The sequence below is a fragment of the Heptranchias perlo genome, unplaced genomic scaffold (genome assembly GCF_035084215.1).
Source record: "Heptranchias perlo isolate sHepPer1 unplaced genomic scaffold, sHepPer1.hap1 HAP1_SCAFFOLD_245, whole genome shotgun sequence".
In the NCBI taxonomy this organism is placed as follows: domain Eukaryota; kingdom Metazoa; phylum Chordata; class Chondrichthyes; order Hexanchiformes; family Hexanchidae; genus Heptranchias; species Heptranchias perlo.
Genome location: NW_027139257.1, coordinates 162,026 through 169,792, shown reverse-complemented (window position 1 = coordinate 169,792; position 7,767 = coordinate 162,026).

The window sequence follows — 7,767 nt, the reverse complement described above, 5'->3', positions numbered from 1 at the left end:
GTTCTTGTATTTTAAGATAAAATCTGAGGCTATTAAAGAAAAAACTTCTCGCTCGCTGAAATATGTTCATTTGCTGAAAATCAACAGAACCACGAAAAGTTCTTTTATTTGAAGATAGAATCTTTTTGCTTTGATGAAGAAAGATCTAGCTGACTGAAATAAGTTCATTCGATCAAAACCAACAAAAATTGAAAAGAACCACGAAAAGTTCTTGTATTTTAAGATAAAATCTTGCGCGATTAAAGAAAAAACTTCCAGCTCGCTGAAATATGTTCATTTGCTGAAAATCAACAAAACCACGAAAAGTTCTTGTATTTGAAGATAAAATCTTTTTGCTTTGAAGAAGAAAGATCCAGCTGTCTGAAATAAGTTCATGAGATGAAAACCAACAAAAAATGACAAGAACCACGAAAAGTTCTTGTATTTTAAGATAAAATCTGACGCTATTAAAGAAAAAACTTCCAGCTCGCTGAAATATGTTCATTTGCTGAAAATCAACAAAACCACGAAAAGTTCTTGTATTTGAAGATAAAATCTTTTTGCTTTGAAGAAGAAAGATCCAGCTGACTGAAATAAGTTCATTAGATGAAAACCAACAAAAATTGATAGGAACCACGAAAAGTTCTTGTATTTTAAGAGAAAATCTGACGCTAGTAAAGAAAAAACTTCTCGCTCGCTGAAATATGTTCATTTGCTGAAAATCAACAAAACCACGAAAAGTTCTTGTATTTGAAGATAAAATCTTTTTGCTTTGAAGAAGAAAGATCCAGCTGACTGAAATAAGTTGATCAGATGAAAATCAACAAAAATAGACAAGAACCACGAAAAGTTCTTGTATTTTAAGATAAAATCTGATGCTATTAAAGAAAAAACTTCTCGCTCGCTGAAATATGGTCATTTGCTGAAAATCAACAAAACCACGAAAAGTTCTTGTATTTGAAGATAAAATCTTTTTGCTTTGAAGAAGAAAGATCTAGCTGACTGAAATAAGTTCATTCGATCAAAACCAACAAAAATTGACAAGAACCACGAAAAGTTCTTGCATTTTAAGATAAAATCTGAGGCTATTAAAGAAAAAACTTCTCGCTCGCTGAAATATGTTCATTTGCTGAAAATCAACAAAACCACGAAAAGTTCTTGTATTTGAAGATAAAATCTTTTTGCTTTGAAGAAGAAAGATCGAGGTGACTGAAATAAGTTCATTGGATGAAAATCAACAAAAATTGACAAGAACCACGAAAAGTTCTTGTATTTTAGGATAAAATCTGACGCTATTAAAGAAAAAACTTCTCGCGCGCTGAAATATGTTCATTTGGTGAAAATCAACAAAACCACGAAAAGTTCTTGTATTTGAAGATAGAATCTTTTTGCTTTGAAGAAGAAAGATCTCGGTGACTGAAATAAGTTCATCAGATGAAAACCAACAAAAATTGACAAGAACCACGAAAAGTTCTTGTATTTTAAGATAAAATCTGACGCTATTAAAGAAAAAACTTCCAGCTCGCTGAAATATGTTCATTTGCTGAAAATCAACAAAACCACGAAAAGTTCTTGTATTTGAAGATAAAATCTTTTTGCTTTGAAGAAGAAAGATCCAGCTGACTGAAATAAGTTCATTAGATGAAAACCAACAAAAATTGATAGGAACCACGAAAAGTTCTTGTATTTTAAGATAAAATCTGTCGCTATTAAAGAAAAAACTTCTCGCTCGCTGAAATATGTTCATTTGCTGAAAATCAACAAAACCACGAAAAGTTCTTGGATTTGAAGATAAAATCTTTTTGCTTTGAAGAAGAAAGATCCAGCTGACTGAAATAAGTTCATCAGATGAAAATCAACAAAAATAGACAAGAACCACGAAAAGTTCTTGTATTTTAAGATAAAATCTTGCGCTTTTAAAGAAAAAACTTCTAGCTCGCTGAAATATGTTCATTTGCTGAAAATCAACAAAACCACGAAAAGTTCTTGTATTTGAAGATAAAATCTTTTTGCTTTGAAGAAGAAAGATCCAGCTGACTGAAATAAGTTCATTGGATGAAAACCAACAAAAATTGATAAGAACCACGAAAAGTTCTTGTATTTTAAGATAAAATCTGAGGCTATTAAAGAAAAAACTTCTCGCTCGCTGAAATATGTTCATTTGCTGAAAATCAACAAAAGCACGTAAAGTTCTTGTATTTGAAGATAAAATCTTTTTGCTTTGAAGAAGAAAGATCTCGCTGACTGAAATCAGTTCATTCGATCAACACCAACAAAAATTGACAAGAACCACGAAAAGTTCTTGTATTTTAAGATAAAATCTGACGCTATTAAAGAAAAAACTTCTCGCTCGCTGAAATATGTTCATTTGCTGAAAATCAACAAAACCACGAAAATTTCTTGTATTTGAAGATAAAATCTTTTTGCTTTGAAGAAGAAAGATCCAGCTGACTGAAATAAGTTCATTAGATGAAAACCAACAAAAATTGATAAGAACCACGAAAAGTTATTGTATTTTAAGATAATATCTGACGCTATTAAAGAAAAAACTTCTTGCTCGCTGAAATATGTTCATTTGCTGAAAATCAACAAAACCACGAAAATTTCTTGTATTTGAAGATAAAATCTTTTTGCTTTGAAGAAGAAAGATCCAGCTGACTGAAATAAGTTCATTGGATGAAAACCAACAAAAATTGACAAGAACCACGAAAAGTTCTTGTATTTTAAGATAAAATCTGACGCTATTAAAGAAAAAACTTCTCGCTCGCTGAAATATGTTCATTTGCTGAAAATCAACAAAACCACGAAAAGTTCTTGTATTTGAAGATAAAATCTTTTTGCTTTGAAGAAGAAAGATCGAGGTGACTGAAATAATTTCATTCGATCAACACCAACAAAAATTGACAAGAACCACGAAAAGTTCTTGTATTTTAAGATAAAATCTTGCGCTTTTAAAGAAAAAACTTCTAGCTCGCTGAAATATGTTCATTTGCTGAAAATCAACAAAACCACGAAAAGTTCTTGTATTTGAAGATAAAATCTTTTTGCTTTGAAGAAGAAAGATCCAGCTGACTGAAATAAGTTCATTGGATGAAAACCAACAAAAATTGATAAGAACCACGAAAAGTTCTTGTATTTTAAGATAAAATCTGACGCTATTAAAGAAAAAACTTCTCCCTCGCTGCAATATGTTCATTTGCTGAAAATCAACAAAACCACGAAAAGTTCTTGTATTTGAAGATAAAATCTTTTTGCTTTGAAGAAGAAAGATCGAGCTGACTGAAATAAGTTCATTCGATCAAAACCAACAAAAATTGACAAGAACCACGAAAAGTTCTTGTATTTTAAGATAAAATCTGACGCTATTAAAGAAAAAACTTCTCGCTCGCTGAAATATGTTGATTTGCTGAAAATCAACAAAACCACGAAAAGTTCTTGTAGTTGAAGATAAAATCTTTTTGCTTTGAAGAAGAAAGATCCAGCTGACTGAAATAAGTTCATCAGATGAAAATCAACAAAAATTGACAATAACCACGAAAAGTTCTTGTATTTTAAGATAAAATCTGACGCTATTAAAGAAAAAACTTCTCGCTCGCTGAAATATGTTCATTTGCAGAAAATCAACAAAACCACGAAAAGTTCTTGTATTTGAAGATAAAATCTTTTTGCTTTGAAGATGAAAGATCTTGGTGACTGAAATAAGTTCATTGGATGAAAACCAACAAAAATTGACAAGAACCACGAAAAGTTCTTGTATTTTAAGATAAAATCTTGCGCTATTGAAGAAAAAACTTCTTGCTCGCTGAAATATGTTCATTTGCTGAAAACCAACAAAACCACGTAAAGTTCTTGTATTTGAAGATAAAATCTTTTTGCTTTGAAGAAGAAAGATCCAGCTGACTGAAATAAGTTCATTCGATGAAAACCAACAAAAATTGATAAGAACCACGAAAAGTTATTGTATTTTAAGATAATATCTGACGCGATTAAAGAAAAAACTTCTTGCTCGCTGAAATATGTTCATTTGCTGAAAATCAACAAAACCACGAAAATTTCTTGTATTTGAAGATAAAATCTTTTTGCTTTGAAGAAGAAAGATCCAGCTGACTGAAATAAGTTCATTGGATGAAAACCAACAAAAATTGACAAGAACCACGAAAAGTTCTTGTATTTTAACATAAAATCTGATGCTATTAAATAAAAAACTTCTCGCTCGCTGAAATATGTTCATTTGCTGAAAATCAACAAAACCACGAAAAGTTCTTGTATTTGAAGATAAAATCTTTTTGCTTTGAAGAAGAAAGATCGAGGTGACTGAAATAAGTTCATTCGATCAACACCAACAAAAATTGACAAGAACCACGAAAAGTTCTTGTATTTTAAGATAAAATCTTGCGCTTTTAAAGAAAAAACTTCTAGCTCGCTGAAATATGTTCATTTGCTGAAAATCAACAAAACCACGAAAAGTTCTTGTATTTGAAGATAAAATCTTTTTGCTTTGAAGAAGAAAGATCCAGCTGACTGAAATAAGTTCATTGGATGAAAACCAACAAAAATTGATAAGAACCACGAAAAGTTCTTGTATTTTAAGATAAAATCTTGCGCTATTAAAGAAACAACTTCTCCCTCGCTGAAATATGTTCATTTGCTGAAAATCAACAAAACCACGAAAAGTTCTTGTATTTGAAGATAAAATCTTTTTGCTTTGAAGAAGAAAGATCCAGCTGACTGAAATAAGTTCATTGGATGAAAACCAACAAAAATTGATAATAACCACGAAAAGTTCTTGTATTTTAAGATAAAATCTGAGGCTATTAAAGAAAAAACTTCAAGCTCGCTGAAATATGTTCATTTGCTGAAAATCAACAAAACCACGAAAAGTTCTTGTATTTGAAGATAAAATCTTTTTGCTTTGAAGAAGAAAGATCTAGCTGACTGAAATAAGTTCATTAGATGAAAACCAACAAAAATTGATAAGAACCACGAAAAGTTATTGTATTTTAAGATAAAATCTGACGCTATTAAAGAAAAAACTTCTTGCTCGCTGAAATATGTTCATTTGCTGAAAATCAACAAAACCACGAAAAGTTCTTGTATTTGAAGATAAAATCTTTTTGCTTTGAAGAAGCAAGATCGAGGTGACTGAAATAAGTTCATCAGATGAAAACCAACAAAAATGGACAAGAACCACGAAAAGTTCTTGTAGTTTAAGATAAAATCTGAGGCTATTAAAGAAAAAACTTCTCGCTCGCTGAAATATGTTCATTTGCTGAAAATCAACAAAAGCACGTAAAGTTCTTGTATTTGAAGATAAAATCTTTTTGCTTTGAAGAAGAAAGATCTCGCTGACTGAAATCAGTTCATTCGATCAACACCAACAAAAATTGACAAGAACCACGAAAAGTTCTTGTATTTTAAGATAAAATCTGACGCTATTAAAGAAAAAACTTCTCGCTCGCTGAAATATGTTCATTTGCTGAAAATCAACAAAACCACGAAAAGTTCTTGTATTTGAAGATAAAATCTTTTTGCTTTGAAGAAGAAAGATCCAGCTGACTGAAATATGTTCATTAGATGAAAACCAACAAAAATTGACAAGAACCACGAAAAGTTCTTGTATTTTAAGATAAAATCTGACGCTATTAAAGAAAAAACTTCTCGCTCGCTGAAATATGTTCATTTGCAGAAAATCAACAAAACCACAAAAAGTTCTTGTATTTGAAGATAAAATCTTTTTGCTTTGAAGATGAAACATCTTGGTGACTGAAATAAGTTCATTGGATGAAAACCAACAAAAATTGACAAGAACCACGAAAAGTTCTTGTATTTTAAGATAAAATCTTGCGCTATTGAAGAAAAAACTTCTTGCTCGCTGAAATATGTTCATTTGCTGAAAACCAACAAAACCACGTAAAGTTCTTGTATTTGAAGATAAAATCTTTTTGCTTTGAAGAAGAAAGATCTTGCTGACTGAAATAAGTTCATTCGATGAAAACCAACAAAAATTGATAAGAACCACGAAAAGTTATTGTATTTTAAGATAAAATCTGACGCTATTAAAGAAAAAACTTCTTGCTCGCTGAAATATGTTCATTTGCTGAAAATCAACAAAACCACGAAAAGTTCTTGTATTTGAAGATAAAATCTTTTTGCTTTGAAGAAGCAAGATCGAGGTGACTGAAATAAGTTCATCAGATGAAAACCAACAAAAATGGACAAGAACCACGAAAAGTTCTTGTATTTTAAGATAAAATCTGAGGCTATTAAAGAAAAAACTTCTCGCTCGCTGAAATATGTTCATTTGCTGAAAATCAACAAAAGCACGTAAAGTTCTTGTATTTGAAGATAAAATCTTTTTGCTTTGAAGAAGAAAGATCTCGCTGACTGAAATCAGTTCATTCGATCAACACCAACAAAAATTGACAAGAACCACGAAAAGTTCTTGTATTTTAAGATAAAATCTGACGCTATTAAAGAAAAAACTTCTCGCTCGCTGAAATATGTTCATTTGCTGAAAATCAACAAAACCACGAAAATTTCTTGTATTTGAAGATAAAATCTTTTTGCTTTGAAGAAGAAAGATCCAGCTGACTGAAATATGTTCATTAGATGAAAACCAACAAAAATTGACAAGAACCACGAAAAGTTCTTGTATTTTAAGATAAAATCTGACGCTATTAAAGAAAAAACTTCTCGCTCGCTGAAATATGTTCATTTGCAGAAAATCAACAAAACCACGAAAAGTTCTTGTATTTGAAGATAAAATCTTTTTGCTTTGAAGATGAAAGATCTTGGTGACTGAAATAAGTTCATTGGATGAAAACCAACAAAAATTGATAAGAACCACGAAAAGTTATTGTATTTTAAGATAATATCTGACGCTATTAAAGAAAAAACTTCTTGCTCGCTGAAATATGTTCATTTGCTGAAAATCAACAAAACCACGAAAATTTCTTGTATTTGAAGATAAAATCTTTTTGCTTTGAAGAAGAAAGATCCAGCTGACTGAAATAAGTTCATTGGATGAAAACCAACAAAAATTGACAAGAACCACGAAAAGTTCTTGTATTTTAAGATAAAATCTGACGCTATTAAAGAAAAAACTTCTCGCTCGCTGAAATATGTTCATTTGCTGAAAATCAACAAAACCACGAAAAGTTCTTGTATTTGAAGATAAAATCTTTTTGCTTTGAAGAAGAAAGATCGAGGTGACTGAAATAATTTCATTCGATCAACACCAACAAAAATAGACAAGAACCACGAAAAGTTCTTGTATTTTAAGATAAAATCTTGCGCTTTTAAAGAAAAAACTTCTAGCTCGCTGAAATATGTTCATTTGCTGAAAATCAACAAAACCACGAAAAGTTCTTGTATTTGAAGATAAAATCTTTTTGCTTTGAAGAAGAAAGATCCAGCTGACTGAAATAAGTTCATTGGATGAAAACCAACAAAAATTGATAAGAACCACGAAAAGTTCTTGTATTTTAAGATAAAATCTGACGCTATTAAAGAAAAAACTTCTCCCTCGCTGCAATATGTTCATTTGCTGAAAATCAACAAAACCACGAAAAGTTCTTGTATTTGAAGATAAAATCTTTTTGCTTTGAAGAAGAAAGATCTAGCTGACTGAAATAAGTTCATTCGATCAAAACCAACAAAAATTGACAAGAACCACGAAAAGTTCTTGTATTTTAAGATAAAATCTGACGCTATTAAAGAAAAAACTTCTCGCTCGCTGAAATATGTTGATTTGCTGAAAATCAACAAAACCACGAAAAGTTCTTGTAG